Source organism: Cupressus sempervirens, chromosome 10 (genome assembly GCF_028749045.1).
Source record: "Cupressus sempervirens isolate cs-2001-9-10 chromosome 10, ASM2874904v1, whole genome shotgun sequence".
Classification (NCBI taxonomy): Eukaryota; Viridiplantae; Streptophyta; class Pinopsida; order Cupressales; family Cupressaceae; genus Cupressus; species Cupressus sempervirens.
In genome coordinates, this window is record NC_143127.1 from 876,492,106 (window position 1) to 876,518,591 (window position 26,486).

Sequence of the window (26,486 nt, forward strand, 5' to 3'; positions counted from 1 at the left end):
CCATTCATATTATAAATTTTCTATTCAAGAGCTAGGTACTCATGAGATGAATGAAGCATTAAACAATTTATGTGTGAATAGCATTCTAAGACTTGAGCATCAAGATCTGGAAGCTAAGGGCTTGGCACATATTTCACATATGCCAAGGAACTTTTAGTCAAAGTGATAAGATTTATCTTGAGCCAATTTTGCAATGAAAAGTTATGGTTTGACCAACCAATTCTAATCGCAAGGAAAATGATTTGCAGAACCACTAGTCTTCTAATGTTAGAGAAAGCCAAAGTGACCAGAACCCTGGGTTGGGTGCAACTAGAAAAGAAAACTCTTGCCAAGTGGGATGGAAAAGGAATGGAGATTAGCAATGTAATTTACATGGAACTAGAATTTGGTATCCATATTATTCCTCATAAGATCTAAAACTCCAGTTGTCTCAATAATGTGTTATGTGAACTAGTTGATCTGGATCTCAAAGTAGTGAAGAATAATATGTCATTCAACCTTGCCAGGTTGTTATTAAATTAGTTCTATAAGAAAATGGAAAGAATTATAGGTTCCAAGAACAACCCATGTAAGTTTGGTTCACTTTTGAATTGTTTATTTTTATTTGTGCAAAAAAATTTCACTTCTAAAGGATTAGGGCCACACTTGTAGAAATCCAAGACATGATTCTTCCAAACATGGATGCATTGTAGACAGACATTGCACATGCTAAGACACTCATCCTTGACAATAACTTTTCCATAGCTATTCACATGATTGAGTTATTAGTAAAAGTTTAGATTGCATCACATACAAGTAAGGTGTTACAAGAAAATTTGGACAAGACAATGGAATTAATATTGAAGGTACACTCTGAATTCTTGACACATTTTGGTATTAACATATAGTATACACCTTTGGCATTTATGCCAAAAAGGGGAGAAGTATAGATGAATGTATATATGTATAAGGAGGGAGAGGTATATGTAAATAAATTTTAATAATATATGTATGGGGGAGCAGTACTCCAGATATAAAAGGTATGTATATCGGGGAGTAGTATAGCATTATACAGATACATGAACAAATAAGCAGAAAACATCTTTTATGAAACCAATTTTGTTTGTTTGTCACTAATGCCAAAGGGGGAGATTGTTAAAATTAAGGTCAATTTGTCTATTAGTGACTCACACTTAGTCAATATAGGGATGCTACCAAGTTTCTCTATTGCTTTCGATCTTCAGAACCTATGTATAGTTCATGCCAAGTGTAGCAGTGTGAAGCAGTTGATCTATCTTTGAAAGTAGTGAAGAATAACATGTCATTCAACCTTGCCAAGTTGTTATTGAATTAGTTCTATTGGTGCAAATAAGTATTTACTTATTACACTTTACTTTAGTTTACATAGGTTAATGGATTATTTTATTATTATGCATTATTTTATTATTTCTTAGGTGAGACGCTTAAGAGTTTGTGTACTCTTATGAGTTATCATGTTGAAAACACTAGAGTAAGAAACTCTAATTTAGTACATGTTGTCTACAACACTAGAATTTGCATAATTAATTGAATTTTCATGTAGAGAACATAGTTATTAACACTCTTATTTTAGCACATGGTGTGTACAACATAATTTTGCATGCTACACCTTTGTGGGCTTATCCTCTCATCATCACACTTACTCCTATGCTTAATGGAGGATAATCCACTTCTGGTGGACATGTGCTTTGTTGTATGACTTATCATGTTGTTGATTACTAGGCATTCTAGAAGCATTCTAGAGGCCTTTATATACATGAACTCCTAGTGTACTTTCATATCAATACATTGAATTGAATACATATTTTTATTCTGATCATACTCTTCTGGCCTACTATTTTTCTTATGCTTGAGTTCCTTGATCTTGGGTGAATTTTCCCTAACAAAAATTCTTATATAGTATCAAAGCTCGGGGAGATTCTCTTCACATAGTCGTTCAAGACCATTCTTGCTTCAACACCTTGTCCTAGATCCAAAGAATTTGTAGATATTGGGAGAGTCTAGAGCCAAAGAAAACCTCACCATTGTGTTTGAAATGTTGATTCAATGAAATTTGAAAATAAATTCACCTATCTGACAATAGTCAAAATTGAGGCAATTTTTCTTTTGCAAACTAGAACCCAAAGGCCTAATTTGTAGAATTGGTATGATCATTTCAGATCTGCACATTTAATTTTTAGATCTGCATTTTTTTCATCTACATCTTTACAATTTTTTTCAAATTTGCATTATTTTCTAAGAAAAAATTGGCCATCAGGCCAGTAGGAGAGATTTTTGCAAGTGAAGATTGAAGCTTGCTAGTGCAAATTAGATATTTGCACAACATTCAAAAGGTCAAAAAAACCCCAAATGAGATTTTTTTTCATCCAAATCAGATATCTAAGGAAAAATTTGGAGCCATTCGATTTTTGGAGGTGTGACGGTGGTGATTTAGGAAAAATAATAGCAGAGGTGATTGTCAAATAGCGATATGTCCCTCATACAGACTCATTTTTGCAAGCAATTATTTTTCTTTTGGAGTAGAATTTTGTGATCTACACAATGGTGTAGGTGGTTTGAGATCTTTGTTCTTGAATTTTTTTGCAACTCACAAATCCCAATTTTTGCCACTTCAAATTCTTAGTAAGGGCTCATTTGGACACATAATCAGATTCTATTTTTTTGAAAGTTCATAATTTTTTATCTACTTTCCAGATTTGCAATCAAATTATAGGTTCTGTAGATAGAAATACAACTTTCAGAAATACGCTCTAAATTGGCATGTGGCTATTGCACTAAGTGCCCAAATCATATCTTAGTTGGGGTTGATTGATTTTTTCTACATTTTGGGGGGTGCATACATTTATTGATCTCATGGAGTCTTGTCACATATGTCAGTCTAGTATAAAAGTAGAGTTGACAACAAGGAACCATTAGAAATGCAGTGCCTTAATCATTTCTCATCTAAGAGAACATAAGGAAGTGTTTCCTTCTCTATACTCAAAGATATCACCTTCAATTGAATATCTTCATCTTCTTCTTCACTTTATGTATAACAGTATGAATAAGGAATCTTTTAATCCTCTTCTTATGGAAATTTTTCCTCATGATGTTTGTATGGCTCTTTGGGAAGCATATGGAGATCCACGAGTCCCTCCATTTCCTAAGGACATTCTATCTCCAGCCACTCCTGTTATGGTACCTCCAACTCTAGATGAGATCACACCTCCTAATACTCTTGTTGCCACTACTGATCTAGTTCCATCCATAGATGCTTCTGATTCATTGTAGTAGGAGACATTATTTATTCCTACTTTAGCTTCATGGTATGACTTCCTTCTATATATTATAGATCTATTCATGGAGTCTCCCATTGAAGATGTGGGAAACATCATCGATGATATCCATCTTCTCTTTTTTGTAGAGACTACTTCATGTATTGTGAAAACTAATCATGAGGCCAGCAATAGTGCTTCAATAGATTTAGATATGTGGGGTCCTATTGATAGATACATGGAGAGGTCATATCAATAGGACATTCCACATGCATATATTGCCATAGTGATAGGTCCAACACAATAGGGTACACCTAGTCTTCTAGGTCTAGCATCTATGGATGACTTTTTTATAGATATTTTAGGTTTTTTTGTGGAGTCCCACATAAAAAATTCTTGATGATATAAAAATTCTCCTTGATGAAGAAGATTGTTCTTGGAAGCAAGTTTCTCTTCAAAACCCGAGTTACAATAATTGGGCTAACTTTGTGGATTTTGGTGAAACTAATATTGTACTTGACTCTATTAATTTGTAATTTGGATTGGTATATATGTAATGCATTATATCTATAGGAATTGAGAATCCAACTCTAATAATGTGCCAAGATCACTTGCAGTGCAAATAACTTGTTGAAGAGAAACTTAGAGAGCAAAGAGCTTGAAGCAAAAACCACACAAGAATGATTCACAATAGGAAATTAGAATTGCTATGTGAAAATGGAATGAATTTAAAATGAGAGAGAGAGAGCGATTATGAAGGCCTCATGGAAGCTTGTATAATAGGATGGAATGTGGTAGAAGATAAGGATGACAACTCAACACACATCCACAAAAGGTGCAAAAGATAAGTATGCTAAAGGGAACAAACTCCCATGTTGTCAACAACTAACCTCAACTACATGCATTAACCTAAGTAAGCTTAAGAACTAGAATAAATAATTAACAATTAATTAATTATTTACTCTAACACCCCCCCCTTAAGTGAAACTTAGGGGAATGCCTTAAGCTCACAAAACAAGGAAAAAATGCAAAATGGGTCCTGGCAACAAGGCCATTTTAGCTACCCAAGTACAATGCAACTAAATGCAACCTCTATAAAATTGGGAAAGAGAGAAAACCCTATGGGAAAAACTCTCCCCTCAAAAAAGGTTAAAAAACTTGCTGAAAAAAACATGAAGTGAAGGAAGGAAGGCCTTAACCAATCCCCCCAAGGACAACTTTCATAACCCCAAGCATTGACCATACTTGAAGAAAGTGTGGCAATGCAAAAGGTTTAGTGAAGATGTCTACAACCTTACCAGTGCTAGGAATGTACTCCAATGCAATAACACCATCCTGGATCAACTGACAGATGAAATGCATATGCAGCTCAATGTGCTTGGTATGCTGATGTTCCACTAGGTTGCGTGAAATGTGGATGACACTCTGATTATAGCACCACAAAATAGTAGGGTGATCAGGAGGAAATCCAAACTTAGTCATCAACTAATGAAGTGATAAAGCCTCCTAACTAGCAAGAACTACAGCCTTGTAGTCAACCTCTGTAGATGAAAGTGCTCGAACATGCTGCTTCTTGCACAACCATGTGATGGGACCTGAGCCAAGGCAAAAGACAAAGCCAGAAGTAGAGTTCTGATCATCAACATCACCAGCCCAATATGAGTTAGTGTAGCCAACAATGTGTGGAGTCCTTGTAGTTTAGCAAATGCCATACAAAAGTGTGCCCTAAATGTAGTTCAAAATATGCCTGGAAAATTGCCAATGACTCTCATGAGGGTCCTAAGAAAACTAAGAGACTAGGCCAACCGCAAAAGATAAATTAGGGTGGGTGTGTGTTAGGTACAAAAGGCTGCCAACCAACTACCAATACAAAGTAGCATCCACTGTAGGTGAAGAGCATGAGGTAGAAAAAGTGACACCTGACTAAAATGGTGTAGGAGAAGCTTTACAATCAAGCATGTGGAAGCGACAAAGCATGTTAAGAGCATACTTCTGCTGATACACAAAAATGCCAATAAGGGATTGATAAATTTGAAGATCAAGAAAATAGTGTAGCAAACCAAGATTAGTGATCTCAAACTAGTCCATTAGTGCATGCTTAACATCCTGGAGCATGGATGATGAACTACGTATAAGGATAAGATCACCAACATACAAAACAAGAATCAGAATCTCATCACCAAGATGCAAAATGTACACTGTGGGATCGGAATGGCAGCGTGTGAATCCTATAGATAGCAGAAATGAGTCCATCTTCTCATACCAAGCTCAAGGGGCTTGTTTGAGACCATAAAATGAATGTCGAAGCCTACAAACCAAGGTGGGATCCTACACAAAACCTGGAGGCTGCTCCATATAAATCTCCTCTATAATATCACCATGTAGGAAGGCACTCTTCACATCCATCTGATAAACTAACCATCCCTATGAAGCTGTGAGGGATAAGATAGGGCGAATAGAATTCATCTTGGTGACAAGGGAAAATGTCTCAGAGTAATCAACACCCTCAACTTGAGAAAAAACCTTTGCAACAAGATGAGCCTTATACTTATCAGTGGAACCATCAGCAGCATACTTAGTGTAGTAGATCCACTTACAACACACTAGTTTTCTCCTCTTAGGAAGAGAACAAAGATCCCATGTGTGGTTCTTCATCAAAGAAGAATATTCCTCCTCCATTGCACTATCCCATTCTTAATGTCCTATCACCTCCGCAAAATTCTGAGGATCAGTACTAATAGCATGACTAAGTAGACTAGAACCTACAATGTGAGAATGGGTGTGATGAGATGTGGATGGGTCACTAGCTAGAGATCTTCTAGCCTCAACAATAGCTTGAGCCCATTTAGGCATTTGGCAAGGATCCTATGGTGGACGTATATCGAGATCACCATGATCATCATCCTCATCATCTGTGAAACAAAGTGTAGATGAAGAGGGAGTAGTGGGAGCTGGAGGAGGTGCTGGAGGTGAGGAATGAACTGTAGGAAGGCTCTCATCAAACTAGAAATCCTGACAAAATAGGACCTCTCTAGAATCAAGATCAAATAACTTATAAGCCTTTACATCCTTGTAGTAGCCAACAAAAATTAGTGGTTGGCTCTTTGGTTCCATTTCTTTCCTCTTAACATTAGGTACAAATGCATATGTTGTACTCCCAAACACTCTAAATGGTGACACAATAGGCTTGACATGGGACCAAGGCTCCTTAGGAGTCATATGTGAAAGTGCCTTGTGAGGCATCTGATTCTGAATGTAGTTGGCACAATTTACTACATCTGCCCAAAAATAGGAATCCATGGACCTAGACTGAATCATACAATTTTCCATCTCCCAAAGGGTTCTGTTCTTTCTCTCGGTGAGACCATTTTGCTAAGGAGCGTAGGGCACTGAAAGTTGATTCTGAAGACCATTCTAAGAATATAAATCTTTGAAAGCTTTTTTTCACATACTCCCCCCCATTGTCTGTGTGTATCCACCAAATAGAAAGTCCAGACTACTTTTCTACAAATGCCTTAAAAATTTGGAATGAATCAAAGGCATCAGACTTGTACTTAAGAAAGTACACCCATGTGCATCTGGAGAAGTTATCAATGAATGTAAGCACATATCTAGCACCTAAAAAAGAAGGAGTAGGAAATGACATAAGGTCACTATGAATCAACTCCAAAGGTGCTAAAGCACGAGTGGCTCATCCATGTGGAAAAGAATCCCTATGTTCCTTGCCAAGTGCACATCCCTGACAAACACCATCTGGATAGGAAATCTGGGGAAGCCCAAGAACAAGTGCATGTGTGCTCATCTACTAAAGATATCTGTAATTGACATGCCCAAAATGTTCATGCCAAAGTCTGCTTACTAAATTTTTATGTGCAACTAAACATGAACCTCTATCATCAAAAGACTCAAATCCATCAAATTTGTAGAGGTGTGATGCAGAGTCAACACTCCCAGTGGCCATGATCATCTCTGAATCATGCAAGTCCCAAATAACCACATCATGTGGTGAGAACTCGACTATCTTCCCAGAGCTAGAGAGGAAAATTTGATAGAAAGGTAGAAGGTTCATTGAAATATCAAGAACACAAAGTACATCCTATAGAGAACCCTCGGCCAAAGCAACAATTCTAGAACCCAAAACTAAAATTTGTGAAGAGTTCCCAACAACAATCTACGTGGTAGCACAAGGAGCAAGTGAAGTGAGCAACTTAGGAGTGTTTGTCAAATGGTGAGAAGCCCCAAAATCAAGAATCCACAAAGGTGCTAAAGTTGTAGCACATGCAGAAAGAGCATGACCTTTCCCTGCAGGTGAAGATGAAGACTGAGGAGCTGAAATGTGATGCTCCTTCATGGCTTCCTCTAAAGCCTCTAATCATTTCCAACACCTAGAAACTGAATGTCCATCTTTCCCACAAAAGCTACAGTTCTCACTCGATTTCTTCTTGGTCTTGGAGGTAGACTCACCCTACTTTGAAGAATCTTTATCCTTGGGAGGGTTTGCTAGAGGATTAGCTGGAGAATTAGATTTTGATGTGTCTTTCTTCAATTTTCCTTTCTTCTTTGATTTCCCCTTAGAATTTTGAGTAACCAAGGCTTGGCTAGAAGAGCTAGAGCCATCCACCTACTCGATCTTTGCCTATTCTCGAGTCAACAGGTCACAAAAGGTCTCAAATGTAGGCATCCTATGTCTGTCTCCAAGGATATCCATGGTGGAGTAGAAAGTAGAAGAAAAGACTAGATATTGTCCCTTCAGCTTTGAGAGTATCAAAAATATGCAGTTATCGTCCGTTTTGTTCTTCCCACATCCTTGTAAAACTACACGTAGAGATTTGAACTTCATCAGAAAGTCCTCGATGGTGGGAAAGTTTCTTGGTGACAAAGAAGTCAATTTTGCATCCAATTAAAGTGCTCAGAACTCATTCACCTATCCAAACAAAGTCTGAAATTTTTGCCAATAAGCCCATGGCATAGTCAAACCATCCAAGTGAAATAGAAAACTTTCTGAAATGTTGAGTGCAATGATTCCCATGGCTTCATCCATCTTGTTCCTATGCTATAGAACCTCATAAGGTCATGTAAGAGTAGGCTAATTCACATCCAGATAAGACCATAGACCTCTTGACATGAGAAGTCTAGTCATTTGTGCTTTCCAGGTGTGGTAGTTGTGTGGTGTGAGATGGGTCACAGATGGATCTACCATTTGAGAGAAAGAATAAGATAGAAGTAGAAGGGTCTTAATTGAAGTAAATTATAAAAAAGAAAGACACCCCCCACAAACGTACAAGAATATTTCCCAAATACCACAAAAAAAAACTATAGAAAGCAAAAAATTGGAAAAGAACTCGGATTCGTTGATGTAGAATAGGAGGAAACAAAAGCATTTACTTTGATGCCAAAAATGGGTTCTCAAATGAAATTGAAATTAGAAAAAACTAGCACCAATGTCTCCATCTCTAAGTCATCTTTTTGATGCTTCTTTTAGATTAGAAAAAGACCTTTGTATGCTCAAGTTATAGCCAAAACACTGACTGCTACTCAAAAATGCACCTTGCTGGAAAATTATAGACACTATCTTAAATTTGACAGCCGTATGGACATCACGAGACCATTGCCGAACTGATGATGTTAGCTACCAAATTTTTGACTTTAGTTGCTAGAATGATGATTTCACTTGTTGAGAAGATGATGTCAGACTACCATGAAATGACATTAGCAAAAGGATGCCACATGTCAGCTGGTGAATGGGCCACGTGGGGGAGCTATCAAGGTGACTGTGCTATTGATAAAGATGACCACGTGGGCACTGACAGTGTTGATGGAGTAGGTGGTAGAATCTATTGGACTGGCAGAGATTTTTGACAGAGAAGTGGTACAGAGGAGAGGCATCGTCGGATGGGTAGTGGGCCGACTGAGCAGTGAGGGACCCGGAGAAGCTTTCCTGTGGTAGGACTGCCAATGGGGGTGGCACCTGGGTGGCATGGTGGTGGCCACTAGGTGGCATGGTAGTGGCTAGCTAGTTGCTCTATTTTTTTTTTATAAGTCACAATAAATGCAAAAATCGTCTGTACGACAGTCTCTAGGGGGTCTAAAAAATTCTCCAAAATGCCCTGTGTCCAAAATTGAAAATCTTTATATAAATTCTGAATTTAAATGGCCTTCTAGATCCAATGGTGATGTTATTTTGGGCTGAAAGTGCTCTAGAAATTTTCTCTACCCCCAATTTGAAGAAAAATTGCACAAACAAACTAGGGTTTGTGACTCCAAATTACGGCTTCAAAAATCCTTCGAACAAGAAATAGCACAGAGGATCTGATACCATGTAGGAGTTGAGAATCTGACTCTGATAATGTGCCAAGATCACCTGCAGTGCAAATAACTTGCTAAAGAGAAACCTAGAGAGTAAAGAGCTTGAAGAAAGAATCGCACAAGAATGATTCACAATAGGAAATTAGAATTGCTATGTGAAAATGGAATGAATTTACAATGAGTGAGAGAGACCAATTATAAAGGCCTCATGGAAGCTTGTAGAATAGGTTGGAATGTGGTAGAAGATAAGGATGACACTCAGCACACATCCACAAAAGGTGCAAAAGATAAGTATTCTAAAGGGAACAAACTCTCGTGTTGTCAACAACTAACCTCAACTACATGCATTAACCTAATTAAGCTTAAGCACTAGAATAAATAATTAACAATTAATTAATTATTTACTCTAATAGTATCATATCCAAATAAGGTCTATAAACATATGACAAGTAGAAGTGCAAATTGAAGGAGGCTACAAGCAGTATAAGGGACAACAAAGTATTATCTATCAAAACAAGAAGATCATTACAATTTGAGAGGAATATCAACTAGCAAGTTAGAGTTGTAGATCAGAGATCAACCACTAGTTCATCCTAACATGTTCATCAATCAAATCTTTTAATAGGGTAGACTTAAAAATATTTGATAAATCTCTTTACCAAGTGCATACTTCATTGTATGTTTGGTAAAACCTTTGACAAGGTGGACCTCATAGTGTTTATTGCTCCTAATAGGGTATATCATTAGAAGTAATCAATTGTAAGCCTTAGCAGGCCAACTTTATACTATAACACTAAATCTTGTGGGTATCATCCCCATCCCAATTTTACTTTCTATTTGGAAGGTTTTTGGGTCACCATATCTTGTGTCAAATTGCTATGAATGTTTATTTTCTTTCATTCTTTCATACATGCAATTAGATTAGAATATTATATGAAGGATTAATTGGTAAGATACGATTAAGTATTATTGGTTCCTTATTCACTCCTCCCCTCTCAGTAATGTTTCCTACCTCATATTTTCAACACTTATACCACCCTTTTAGGGACACAACTTTGTGCACTTACCTTCAATGTACATTTGACCATATACCTCTTGAAGTTCATGATCGCCAAATTGTTCAATATTACAATGATAAAACGAACCAATATCATTAACTCATAAAACCCTAGGTGGTATGATAGTTAGGGCTTCTACCTTATCAATTTTTATTGTGATTTTAGGATACAATTTATACTTTGGCTCTTCATAGGTATCATTCCAAATGAATTTCACTTGGTTCTTGGTTTTCCTCTTCACACTCATGGAGCTGGAGGCTAGTTTTGCTATGTAGGATTTTAGGAAACATTCGAGAAAAAGTTCAGTTAGTATTCAAATTGGCTCTTGAATTCAATGATAGAATATTGCCTCAAAATATTTGATAAACAATTGTTCACTTAAATTAGTCATCTTCACACTTAGCTTTTTGAAATGCATGGTGAAATAATGAAAATTGAAAACCTCATATATACACAATAATGTTTCCTTTCTTGATCATTGGGGTGTACTGAATGCATCAAACTCCATTATATGTTGTATTTAATGAACTAAATTACCATTAGTATCCTTTTCATGATATGCTTCCATCATTTCTCAAGTGGCATAGTAGACCTGATTCAAACTTGAGTAAGACATCATCACATTGTTTGTATTTCTTGTTTGGTTCCCATTTCTAACTTTTAATACTGTCTAAGTTGAAAAATTTTTGCACTTCATGTAATGTCCTTGTATATCATATATGATGAAGATATGGAATTTTTACCACTTTATTCTAGGAACTAATGTAGAATTTATTAGCATGTTTCAACATAGATCTTGTGATTGGTTCTGGTTATCTAATTAAAGATCAAATCCATACAATGTCCTCCTTGATCCTTCTAATTTGATATGACAATTGTTGTATCTTTCTATTCTTTGTTCTCCTCTAACTAATTTTGTAATTCACAATCTCTCAATAACTTCTAAGTCTCCATGAATGATCTGTCTACACATGCAAACTTCTCTACACTTCTCCTTCAATCCTTACACACACACTCAAAGTTTTTAGGGTTTCATCTTCGTGAAGAAGATTAGGAGACCTAGGGTTAGGTACGAATCTATGGCATAGATTCATCGACATGGCTACCTAATCTTTCCTTTTATCTTATTGGCTGCATGCAAATTCATAGGGATTCTAAAAATAGATTTGTCCTTATCTCTAAAGAAGCAAAATCTATTGTTAAGTTGGCTAGGAAATGGTTTACAAAGCTATTTCTATAATTACGAACAAGTATGTCAAATATGTTTTACTTAGCACTTGAAGTTACTGATGCTCGGCACATACTATTCACTCAGCACTTGAACTACTTGGCATCTACTATTCACTTAGAACCTGAACTACTTAGCATCTATTGTTCACTCAGCACCTAAACTACTCGACATCATCTATCTTCTTAGCTTACTTAGCACTCATTGCAACTTAAAATTTTCTTGTCTTCACATATTATACTTGGCATGCATTACTAGTTCGGCATGAACTAAGTAAATGTCTTAAGTGTGTTGACACTCAGTTGTCAAAACCAATCTGAGATCAACAATCTCCCCCTTTGACATGAGTGTCAAAAACACTTAACTATACATAATAAGTCTAATCTTCTCAAGTATACTATAACCATGACTTGACATATATTCAAAACTTCAAAATTTCAAAACTTTGCAATAACTAGTATACCTCAAAATGTATAACTCCTCCTAAGTTGGTATGTCTTTTCTATATTCAAAATATGTTCTTCATTTTGAGTAGATTTGTCTCTTGCTGATACTCTTTAACTTCAATTGCACTTATACTCTTTGTGCTCTACCTTAGCTAATATCTACTCTGCTATGGATTTATCTTTATCTCAAAAGAAATTTATCTCCCCCTTGCATATATATCTCCCCCTTTACTTAATTATCTCCCCATTTTTGACACTTAGGTCAAAGGGTCTATACATGTATAGTATATTTGTCCAAAAAGGATCTATGTACTTCCATTATTATCTTTAGAGTTGCATCCTAATTGTCACATGCAACATCTAATGACTTCACTTGGATGGAAAGCTTGGCTATAAGTTGTACTAGGCCATCTGATGTAGAAAGATTGGGGTCTTTCTTTAACAATGTTTTTGCATATCCTAATTCTTTATGGAGTATCTCCCTATGTAGTGTGAGAGAGGCTTGAATTTGTGTCAATTTGGATCTTATATTAGCCTCTTCTACTATTAACACAACTAATTGGTTCTATGATTGAAGCAATTTGTTAAAATTCTTTTCACTTTGAATTAGGTTCAGAGGTAACTTAGTACCTGATATGTTTAGAGTTCCCTCCAGACTCAAAATTCAGTGTTTGGTCTCTTGGGTGAAGATTGTATGGTCACACAATTTACTATATAATGAAAAAATATTCTCAAGTATCTTCATCACATCTTCAACCTTACTTGTTAGAGAAACTTGGGTCAGTGCTATCTCACCATATATCTTTTCATTCACTTTTCCTTGAAATTTTCTTTCAAACCATTCTAGAAGTTTGGCATTTGCATCTAGGTCTTCATTTTTAACCTTCTCCACAATATCTGACAACTATTCCAAGAGTGGCTTGGTTTCTTCTAAAGTAGGCAAATTGAATGCATCTAAGAAGATGTCTTTGATTTCTTATAATGCTTGCTTCTATTTATACTCCTTCCTAAGCATTTCTTCGTGTTTCTTCTTTTCCAATGCTTGTTGTAAAATGCTTATTTACTTAATTGTCATAGTGTCATAGTACAACTTTAGAATCACTATCTCTTCATCTAAAGTAACATCATCATAATGAATTACCTTGTCGAATTTAGAAGAGCTGGAGCCTAGCACTAAGATTTATAGGGGTATTGCTTCCATGATCAGCTTCTAAAGAACTTTTGTAAGAGTGCCAAATGTTGGTAAAGTTTCCAATGCTTGTATGGCTTCTTGCTCCTTTACCTTCAGTGTTTTTTCTCCTTCTTTAGATTTGTCTTGATCTATGACAAAGATAGAAATTGCACCTTGTGTCTATGCTTTAGGTATAGAAGTATCTATCTATCCTATTTTCTCTTCTATTGTCTACTTTTCCTCTTTTGTAATAATTTTCCTCTACTCAACTATGTCTTCTTTTACATTTGTGTCAACCTTGATATATGTGTCTATTGTTTGAGTTAAAGATTGATCACTAGTAATAGTAGGGATGGTAGCAGGTGGTTCTTGTGTATTCACCTTATGCCCAGTAGTTTCTATTACTTCTTTTAGAAGTTCTCCTACATTGATCAAAACTGGATGAATAATCTTCTTCAAATTTTCTATAGTTAAAGGATTGATGTTCTAAGCTGATGCATCAGAAACATCCTTGATAGTTATGGTTTTTGCAGGTACATTTGTGTCATGAGAAGGACTGACACTGAGTATTTGTGTGTCTAGCACACTTTGTTCTTCTTGCTGCTCTTCATTTGTTGCCATGTCTTTATCTTTTTTTTTGTGGTTCCTCCTTTGTACTTTTCTCTTCCTTTTCATTCTCCTTGTCATCATTCTCATCATCATCATTCCTTCCCTCAAAGGGATCTTCCTCTCCTTGTTTGACAGTTGTTAATCCATTAATCCATTTCCACATTTGGGTGGATTTCTTCATAGCATCTTCAATGTTATTCTAAAGAATTCTAAATGCCCTATATTTTGGTGCAAACCTAGCACCATATTTCTTGTTTGCCTTAGTAATCTAGCCTTTTTTCATTTTAGGTATAACCTATGCTAATGTAGATTCTCTAATTTCTTTTTCCAGGTTTAAACAATAATTCCATTTATTTTCAACAATAGTATACAAATCCTTTAGAATAGTATTATCTAATTCAATTGGGGCATTCTTGAACTTAGACATTATTCTATGTATTATTTCCTCAATCAAATTCTTCTCTTCTCTATCAAGTTTATCAAAATTGATACTTTTCAAACCAGTCAAATCTACATTATTCCTAATATTTTCATAGATATTTTCAATATCAGATTTTGGTGGATGAGTTACCACACTAAATTGACTTGTGTGCTCTGATTATGTTCTCTCTTCATCATCTGAGTCAAGTTGAGCAATGTATTTCCTTTTTAGCCTTTTCTGCTCTTGGCCTTTCTATTTGACCTACTTGGTCTTCTCCTTACCAATCTAAGTAGTAGCTCTAGTGCTTGCTTTAGTGGTTGGTGTTGTTGGCTTTGTTGGGGTTGGCTTGGAAACCTTCTTTTCTTTGACTACAAGCTATGTCATAGCCTTTCTCCTCTTGGGCTTGGCTTGTACTGGTGCTTCATCAACTTCTTCTTGCTTGACACCTTCTTCTTCTTCATTTTCCTCACCCAAGCCTTGTGTTAATGCAAAAGGTTCATTAATTTGATCTTATTTTTCCTCTTCATCTTCTTCATATTCCTCTTCTTCCTCTTCAACACCCTTGCCAAATCTCTTCTTAAGTTTCCTCACTAGTTTATCCTTCTTTTTCAATGTGGAGGCTATCTTCAACTCCATTTCAACTTTTGATTTTACAACATCATTATTTCTAAAGATTTTAGCTATTTTGTCAACTTCTTTAGCAAGTAGAGTAGTAATGGTTGTAGAAGTTTTATCAACATTAATTTCATAACCTAAGGATCTTAGCCATCTTACCTAGGTGTAGTGGCTTATACATATGTGTAATCAATATTCACAAGAAAACATATGTCATTGTAGTGTTGTTTAGTCAATGAGGCTAGTATTCCAATCCTCTACCTCATAGACTTTTTGAAGTCCTCAAAATAACTAGTCATCAATGTTTCAAAGTTGTCTCCCATCTACTCAATAAAATTATTTATCTACACCACTATTGACCTATTGGTCTTCCATCCTAAAGGACCAAATGATGGAAAGGTTTTTTGCACATAAAAAAATATGTAGACAAGAATTAAACAAAATTTGCATTGAGCACTCTTAGTTTTCCTTATAGCTCCTAGGTTTTCCATTAGTTTCTGCAATTGAAGCTCAGGTAGATCATAGGTATGATCTTTTTTCACAATTTTATATGCCACATCTACTACAATATAGAGTATGTTGTTTAATCTACTAGATTGATAAAACTTGTGAGAAATAACCCTTACTGCAAAGTCCAATAGAGGATTAGTTATGGTGTCTATTATCATTTCATGCTTTTTCCACTTTCCACCTATGTTCTTTTCTATTACTCCCTTTGAATCACTCCACAAAGTCTTTGGCCTTTCTAGGGCTAGATATTTAGTCACCTTAGTGATTATCCTCTTAGTAATTTTGATTGGCCATCCTTCCAGCCATAGGAAATCATCATGTATCCTGTTCAACACTAGCCTTATCCATTCTATTTTGAAAATGGTGGGGAATTCTAGGGTATGCATCAAACCCTTATTTTCAATGATTCTAAATTCCTCTTTCACAACACCATTCTCACATAATCTATCATAAGCTTCCCTTATCTCTAGATCACCAATTCCACCGATCTTATAGTTGTAACACTTCCTAACATCCTAAACCATAATAAAATTTGAGGGAATCATAGATAATGCACCTAATGGATCTTGTTTATATGAAACATCTAGAACTGCCTTAAAATATTGTTGCTTGACCTCATTACTAAATAACTATACATTCAAGACCTCTTTTCCTTCTACTTTTCTTGAACTTGACACCATTTGACAAACTAGTGTTTTTACAAATTTCAAACTGCATAACTCAGCTTCTGAGGAATACCTTTGAAATTCAAAGAACGTGAGTGAGATTATTGTTGGAATCATTGTAGTCTCTTTGAAAAAACTTTTGAATTACCTTTTGCACCTTTAGCTCTTGCATAAATATGAAATGACGAGAAATGATCAAAAAATTGATCATATATCCTTTAAAACCTTACATTTAATGCTTAGTGCATGTACAGTTGTAAAACACAACATCAATATGCTTTTAGCTTCACTTGACATCTATAAGTATTACCATCACTCGACAGCTACCACAAACTCAACATCAACTAGCTAGCCTAGCAGCTCAACACTAAGTAGTATACCACTCAACATCCATTGAAAGCTTTTCATGCTTGGAAACAACATGAAAAACTTTAAAGATTTAACTTGAACTTTTAGCAACATCTTGCATCTTCATTCATGCTAATGTAGTCCTTTCAGTACTAACTTCTTTTGGAACTGATATATGATACAACACTTGAATATCAATCACACATACCTCTTAATTACTTAGTTTGATGAGGTGTGATCACTTAACCGATTAGGTTAAGTGATCGCTTCTTCATTTGATGTACTGGAACCATCTTTCTTCTTCCATGTATTATTCATCTCATTCCTAGTGTGTTCAACATCTACTTTGCCTTTGTCTTTATCAAATTCACAACTTGGTGCCTTTGACCTAGTTGGATAGTGCTTGCTGATATGACCAGTATTCAAACAACTAAAGCATGTGGTTTGAATCAAAAATCTCTTGTAGTTACCATTGAAATGTGTTCTAATACAATTTTTAGGAACATCTCCATATTCTTGATAATAGTGGCAGCTATATCTTGTATTATAATCCCAGTTATAAGAGTTTCCATTGTTCCTTACCTTTGCTTGCTTGTTTGATGAACATGCAAAGTTGGATATGCATTCAAAAGCTCTATGTCCAAACTTCTAATAGCTTTAGAAATATATTTCAAATCTTTTTGCATGCATGGTTCTAGTTCTACATTCATATGCCTGATGACCTTGCTTGTTGCACTTGTGACAATGAATCATGCTCTTAGGCTTAGCATTCTATTTTGTATTCTTGCTCCTACACAGATTAGTAGTATGCCATTTATTACCGCAATTATGACAAGTAGGTTTGGAATCCTTACCTTTATTGTTCCTTTCTTCAGTATTTTTACATGACTCTCCTTCTTTAGTGCTTGTGTAGCCTAGTCCAGATGTATCATTGTTAGATCTAGGGGATCTCAGTAATTACTCAAAGTATTTGATGGCTTCATTTGGCTTGTTGAAGCTTTCAAAAAATTCCTTTTCTCTTTTCAAGTCATTCTATAGTTGTTCATTCTACAACTTAAGTGTAGTAATCTCAATGTCTTTGATATTTAGTTCATAGTTGGCATTCACTATTTGACTTAGGGTATCTAGTTGCAAGTTGGAAATCTTGGTTAGTTCTGATGATTTCTCTTCTAGTCCAGTTGCTAGAATTATTTTTTCTTCTTCAATCATGAATTTTTCATTCATGGCTTTCTTCTTCTACTTAGTTACCTCACATAGCAATATGGCATTTGATTCTTGCTCCAACTTGAGATTTTTGATTTCCTCGGCTTGGATCTTGTTCTTTGCTATCAGATCTATAACTACTACATCAAATTCACTTGAGTTTCTATCGGCAAATAGCTTAGTAGTGTTGATCTCTTTGTATTGTGTGTCATTTTCAGCTATAGTAATATCCTTCCTTCTCTTCAAGGATTTCCTTAAGGATTCTCTTCACTCATTTAGCTGCTATAGAATAAGTTGTATTTTAATCTCTTGATTTTCAATAGTCTTTGCTAACAAGTAGACTTCCATTTCAAGATCTTTCCTCAAAGCCGCAAAGATTCTCTTTTGGAGAACAAGGCTTTCAAACCAATCGTTGGAATTACAAGCAAGAAGGTAAAATTTAAAGGCAGGGGGGGGGGGGGGGGCGTGGGCAGGGGGGTGTGAATCAACAATTTAAACTTGAGGCTATAAAAATTTCACCATTCATCCATCTCATGCATTCAATTAAAAAATTGAAATAATATGTAAAACACATTCATCTAAAACACATAAATAGTTAGGCAATCACACATTTGACACTAGATATGAATACCCAAAACCCCTCCAAGTGAGAAGGTAAACCTGAGGTGGAGCTGACAGCCATAAATCTTCACTAGTATAGTTTTAAAGTGCATCCAATTAAGGTTACAATGGTTTGACCATAAAATATGATCTACCTTGTGTAAGGCCTACCTTGTTAAAGGCTTACAAAGACTGTTAAGTTTCACCTTGTTAGAGGATTTTAACATGCTATTAGAATCATGTGTTAAGTTTCATCTTTTGTATACAATCTTGCAACAATTTGTCTATTGTATTTTACAATCATGTTCTTACCATCTTCATATTTTCTCTTTTGTTCTATTACTTCACACATCCTTGTAGATAACACTTCTTGTTCCCTTTTCAATTATTTGACCCACTCATTAAGATTGTAGTTTTTCTCTAGTAGATCAGCAATAGAATTAGTAGATTCATTAGAGATAGTACCATCAGATAGTTCTTTTATAACTTTCTCCTAATATGTTGTCTCATTGGTTTTTTGGGAAATTTATTTTCTCATATTCAAGAATAACATTAGTTTGTTCTTTAGTTCTCCAATTTGACTCATGGCCATTCACAATTCCAATATCTAATTATTAATAGTCATATCCAATCTGTACATCTCTATGACTTGGATCTTTAGTCTTGGATAGTAAAACCTTTAATCAATAGAACAAAACTTTGGTTCTAATTGTTAGAATATAGAATAGATAGGATGCTGAGAGGGAGGGGTGGATGAATTAGTATCCTCTAAAACATTCACACATAAACAATTTGGATATTTCCTTCTTTACTTACTGTAACTCGGTAATAACTATTCTTTAATCACATTACTTTATAAATGAAACTAACACAAATTATTTTGTATATGCAATGTAAAATATATAAACTCATGAAATAACACACATAAAACAAGTATTTAGTATCGTACAAATGGTTGGTCAAAGGAAAAATTGCGATGGAGATGACACCTACAAACCCATCACCTTTGTAGCAAGAGATTGTCTTGTTAGGGGTACAATTTTTAGTCACTTTTGATGTCTTACATGGCCAGGGATAAACAATAAGATTTTTTAAGATCTACCTTTTGCAAGGATTTTACAACACTCACCATGTGTGTACTCAATTAAGAGATTTATAAATCAGACTATCAAGTCCACCTTTTTCTAGCATTTAATAAACTACTACATTTATTAGAAAGTAGTAGCAAATGACCTATAGTACAAACCTACTTTTCTTGATTAGATCCCTCTTCTTCTCAATGATTATCACCTTGTTGTGATATATTTGCAATTCCTTTCTACTCCATATTTTACTTCAATCTCTGACCTCTTCTCTAAATTGTTACATCAAATCCTTACTTTGTGGTACTCATCTCCTTAACAAAATATCTTCAACAATATCATCAACAATAATACCATCATAATTATTTTACATGTTCTCAATAGCCTTTTTTATAGTGTTCATTTGTCATTTTGTAGCTTGACCTAATTAGGGTTTTATAACATTCTAGAATCTCACTCAACAAACCAAGTTAAAGATCAAAGTTTAGTCATTATTTCATCTTAACAGGTGGATCAATTAAATCATTTCACAAGGTACACTTAATAGTCTTTTGTAAATCTCTTTACTAAGTGCATACTTCATGGTATGTTTGTAAATCCTTTTGCAAGGTGGACCTAGCAGTCCTTATTGCTCCCAACAATGAAAATCATCAAAAGTGATCATTGTAAGCTTTAATAGGCCAACTTTATGTTGCAGTACTAAATCTTGTGGGTATCATCCCCACCCTAGTTTTACTTTCTATTTAGAAGGTTTCTAGGTCACCATATTGTGTGTCAAAGTGTTATGAATGTTCTAATGCTTTCAGTTTTTCATGCATGTAATTAGTTTAGAATACAGATAAAGGATTAATTGATGAAATAAGATTAAGTTTTATTGGTTACTAATTCACCCCTACCCTCTCATATATTTCCAAAAATTGGTATTGGAGCTTTGTGGTTCTTAGATAAAAGTTTAACAACTTGAGCAAATATCAGAAGCTATGGAGGTATTACAAGGCTATTGATAATGAAAAGTTGGATTTGTAATTAGCTATTGGACAACTCAAGAAAGAAAAGGAGCAACTCTCTCAACCCTTGGAAAGAAGAAAAGGTCTTGTAATCTAGATGAATGATCAACTCTACATTGAAGAAATAATTGAGGACATAAATTCAGAAATCATTTCAAATGAAGCTAATGAAGTAATCAAAGAACTATTGGAAAAGAATAGTTCACTTCAAGAAGAAGTAAAAAAGCTGAGAAGAGAGTAAGAAATCTAGTCAGTAAGATATATGTGAAGTCATTGAAGAGAAAAATAAGATAAAAGAAGAGATAGAAGGAAAAAACAATGAAATTCAACACCTATCCCTTTAGTAGGCAGACTTCATTTATCAGCTCACCAATGCAAATGAAGAAATCATGAATCTAAGATCAAAAAATGAAACATTGCCAAGTGATCTAAACACTAAAAAGAAAACCATTGAGAGAATGATGAAATTTTAAGTAGACATGGATCAAAAAAATGAGAAAATATAATACAGACAAAAAGGAAAAGAAAGAATTGGATATATAGAAGAAGGTAAATCATCCAAGCAAGGAGCTCAAAAGAATCAAAGACCTACCTATAGTCACTATCCTAAGATAGGTCATACATCAAAAAAAATATTGAGCAATGGGAAAGCTAAATTCAATGCAAAATGATATAATTGTAATCAACATGGTCATAGAGCTAATGAATGCAAAGAGAAACCTAATTTTGAACGAAAATGTCACAAATGCAAGAAGCGAGGGCATAGATCTTCTAGGTGCAAAACTAAGATATTGAACCCAATAGAATAGATTGTAAAAGTTATATTTGGTTGGGACTATAAAACTTGGTGTAGATGTCATTAATATGGAGAATTTGGACACATTGGAATGAATTGTGTAAAACTTCACATGAGGACAAGAGACACCACCAAAAGATGTTTTATTTTTACAGAACTTGGGCATCTTGCCAAAAATTGTATCAATGCAAGAAGAATTGAAGATGAAAAGAAAGCCAAGGCTGAAAACATCAGAAAGTAGATGAGACTATAATGGATTCCAAAATATTGTGAGAATGCAAGAACAAGAAATGAAGAAATTGTCACTCAAGGTTTGGGTGACTCAAACATTTCCACTTGATCTCTCACAAGGAGAACTAGAACTAGGATTTTGAAGAAAACATCTCACATCATTTCTAGTCAACAGAATGAAAGATCCATATCAGCATTCAAGATGCAAAGGGTTCACCAATTATTCAAGAAGATGCCATTGATTACTGAGTGAGGTTGGGTTGCAAGACCCTACTGAGCAAGGTCAAGAGTAACTTGTTATTACATGGAAACCAAGTCATGGATGTTCCTCCCCAGCATTCAATTCAAGCCAAGTGGAAGATAGTCTATGATTTGAGAAAATTATTGTACCAAGCATTTATGGAAATTGAAAGGAAAAATTTCATAAAAAAGAAAAAATCAAATTCATTGTCACGCGAATTTTCTAGAGCTATTTATGTAAAGATATTTTAGTTCATCTAAGTGATCTAAGTGAATTAATGTTGAAAATTTCCATATCTTTGAAAACCCTACTGAGAAAATGGCATCCTCTAGCAACAAAACTAAGAAAGGGTCAGAGATGTTAGTTAGAGGCATGGAATGGAAGGCACCACACTTCAAGTTGAGTCTGGCTATCATAGAAACCCTAGAGTAAAGCAGAGTACAATCTCAAATTCCATCAAAGGTATTGTTGATAAATGATATTCATATGCATTTTTGAATTGCTAGTCAAGATATTGGAACCCTAGAAATAGATGCATCCTTGGAGAAGCTATGTGTGAATGGAATACTAAAACCATAACATGAACACCTTGAAGCAAAGGGTTTAACTCATATTCCTCACATGGCATGAGACTTTCAAATTAAATGGATAAGATTTATCCTCAGTTGTGTGCATAATGGTTAATTGTGGTTGCAGCAACCTATTGTGATAACAAAGAAAATGATTCATTAGATCACAGGGCTTCCAATGCTAGCAAAGTCTAAGACAACCAAAACCCTTAGTCGGGTTCAGCTAGAAAAGAAAACCCTAACTGAGTGGGATGGAAAGGGAATGAAGATCAATTATGTTATGGATATAGAATTGAAGTTTGAGATACATGTCATCACACCCAAAATATATAGCTTGAGTAGACTCAATAGTGTATTATGTGAAGCTGTGGATCTCACATACAAAGTGGTCAAGAGTAACATGTCACTTGACCTTTCCGAGTTGATGCTAAATCAATTCAAAAAAAATATGGAGAGTATAAGAACTTAAAAGAAAAATCCTTGTAAGTTTAGTTCACTCTTAACTTGTCTATTTTTCTATGTGCAAAAGTCTTTCCCATCAAAAGGTACTATCATAAGGAGGAAGGATGTACCTATTCTTTGCCAAATTAATGAATATATATCTAAAATGGGAGAAAAATATGTTAGTTTTATGGATAACTACTTTGAAGCATTCAAAGACAAGATGAATAATAGATTTAGGATACCTAAGAAACTTGTTGATGACTAAAAAGATGATATTTGTTTCATGGTTGATAGTGATAAAGTGTATATACAAGCAGTTAGACAAAGAATTGTATGGGTCAAGCCTCTAGGTTATGAGGTTAACATAGATGAAATCAATGACATTATTGAAGCATTGTTTAGTGAGCTCATTGACCAAAAAGCTACATACTTTGGCACCTATGATGAAGCAAAGGAAAGAATAGAATTTAAAATAAAACTCCCTCAAGCAGTCAACAAAGGGAAGAAGAGGATTGCAAAATTGAAAACTAGCTCCACTCTTCTGTTGATTGAAGGTAAAGATGATGACATTGAGGAAGATGAAGTAGAAGATGAAGAGAAGTCAGAGGAAGAAGAGCCAATAAAGAAGAAAGGTAAGGTTATTATAACCAAACCAACAAAACCATCTACTGTAGTATTTACAAGGACGAAATCTAGGAAGAAACAAGGTGGAGATGTAATCTTCAAAAAGCCACCACCCTCATTCCAAGACAAGTTGAAGGAAATTGACTCTAGAGCCAATATGGAAAACTTCAAATCAATAAGGTATGAATTAAGAACTATAGAGGAGTAGAAGAAAATTGAAGACATGGTTATGTCAAACATGAGAAAATGGAAATTTTCTCCGAATCATCTTGTTCAATAGATTCTGAGTGAATTGATGGAGCAAGTTAAGCCAAGATGGGAACAAGCCAATAAAACTGCTAAAGACATCTATGAGTAGACCATGAGGAATCTCATGTGAGCTTAAGTGGTGAAGAAGTTAATTAGTACATCAAGTAGAATGAAGAGAAACTTACCTTAAAGTTTAACACTTGTTTGATATTAATTAATGACATTGAACATGTAGTGAAGAATGCTAACAACACATGGAAGAACATATATAATCATCATAGGAAGAGTGATTTTTTTGTTAGTATTAGTGTCAAGGATGATGATGATGATGGTGATGATAATGATAAGGAAGAAGAAGGAAATAATGATGAAGAGGAAATAAATAATGACAATATAGATGATGAGGAATAGGAACAGGAATAGGAAGCTACCAAGGAAGATCTACCTGAAGTTTAGAACATTAAGGAGACTGACCTAGAGAAGATTGCAACAGTGGTCATAGCCTCACTTCCTCATTCTCTAAGTGAAGCATTGAAAACATCAAGCTTAAAGAAATCTACTACATAAATGATTGTGTCAAACATTACAAGTACAAGCACTCAATCAATTTTTGCACATGTTCAACTTAGTATTTCATTGATAGAAGTGATAGGCACTTCATCTACAAAGAAGAGAGCACTTCCTCCTCCATCAATTTTGGTTACACAAGGTATTCCTTCAATAAGTGCAATATCTACTTTTTCTACTAGTCATACTATTTCTACCATTGTTTCCATTCAAAGAATGCAATTAATAAGTACAAGGACAGTTGAGACCAAGCCTCAACTAAGTACAAAATTTTTGAGTAAAGGCAAAGAGAATGAAGAAAAAATTGATCTTGATGAGGAGATAGTTAATCCTAATCAAATGCACATCATTGGGGAACTTCTTTAGAAGAAAGCTAAGCAAAAAAAGCTTAGAGAAGAAAGGAATAAAGAATTTCAAGTTCTTGAAGATGCAAAGAATTTTCTAGCAGAGACACTTGGCACAAAGGTTGGCACTTCCCAACCATTTTTTATTTACTTAGTAGATGTAGTCTAGAAATTTAAAAAATATTTGAATGGATAGGCGAAATTGTTACATAAAGTAGAGAAGAAATTTAAGAATAAAGTTTTGGAGCTAATTGTAGAAAAGATTGCAATTTATCAAGTAGACTTGGCCACTATTCTAGGCTCATTGGAGACCTCTTGCAACAATATAACCTCTTTATTTAGTAAACTCTGTAATATTTCAGATTTTACCAAAGAAATTAAAAATAAACTTTCTAAAATTGATGAAGACCTAAAGGCAAGTGCACATTAGTTGCAACTTGACTCGAGTTATAGCTCTGTCCACTACACAAAGATCAAATTCTTAAGTGATATGCAGGAAAAATTACTAAGAGAAGAAGTCAAGATAAGAGCTACACTAGTACACATACAGGGCATGATTCTCTCAAAGATGGATGCATTGCAAAAATAGATTGCACATGCTAAAATGCTCATCCATGATAAAAAATTCTCTATTATAGACCACATGATACAGCTTTCAACAAAAGTTCAAGTTGCATTGCACACATGCGAGGTCTTGCAAGAACATTGGGACAAGACAATGGCATTGATTCTAAAGGTACACTCAAATTTCTTGTCACATTTTGGCATTACTGTATAGTATATAACATACATCTTTTGCATTAATGTCAAAAAGGGGGAGAGATATAATATAAGATGTAGTATACATAAAGGGGGAGAAAATGTATATATCATATGTGAAAATGAGAAGATATGTAAAGATGTAAAGTATATTGTATATATATGTATGGGGGATAATTATCATATTATATAGATACTTAGAGAAACATCTCTTACAAAAGAATTTTTGAAAGATCTCAAAGATACAGTACTCTACTGAGTTGAACAGACGCAATGGAAAATAAAAGGTGTTCTTGAACTTTTTAAGAATTTAGTTTTGACTGATAAGTGTTTTGTTTTTGTCACAAATTCCAAAGGGGGAGATTGTTGAAATTACATTCATATTTTTTATTAGTGACATACACTTATTTAGATAGATAGTATCTACCAAGCTTATTGTATAGTTAATAGAGTTAACCAAGCATTTTAGGCTTTACCAAGTTCTACAGTTGCTATTGAGTTCAAGGAATAGTATTCAATTTGTGCTAAGTAGTTTCTACCATGATGGTGATCAATAGTGTAAACCTAGTTTCATAATGTTTACCAAGTTTCTCAATGAAAATTGATTTATGCAATGCTTATCGAGTTCACAGTTACAATGATGTGAATCTACTATTGACCAAGACACTCAGTTTCAATCGAGTGATTTAGTTTATAATGAGCTTGTAGTGATAGCAATGACTAAGCTATTTAGTGTGAATTAAGTGATTCAATTTATATGTCAAGTTTCACAGTATTCACCAAGTCACCAGTGCAGACTGAGTTTAGACTACTTGAAAGTGATCAGTATGCACTGAGCTTCTACATCTACTAAATGCATGACAATGTTGAGCATTAATAGTGGATGTTGAGTATCAAAACCTCACTGAGCTATTCCTTAGAACCTGAGTTCCTATAGTTGAGTAAACTTTGTGTATTTTGTGTAAACTTGTATTATAGCTAACTTTGTTGATTTGTAAATTGGATTGGTATATATGTAATGTATTGTATTACATCTAAAACATAGTATATATGGAATGTAACTAGCAGAGAAGAACAAAATAGAAAAATATGAAGGGTATTGTAGTATAAGGAGTAGCAAA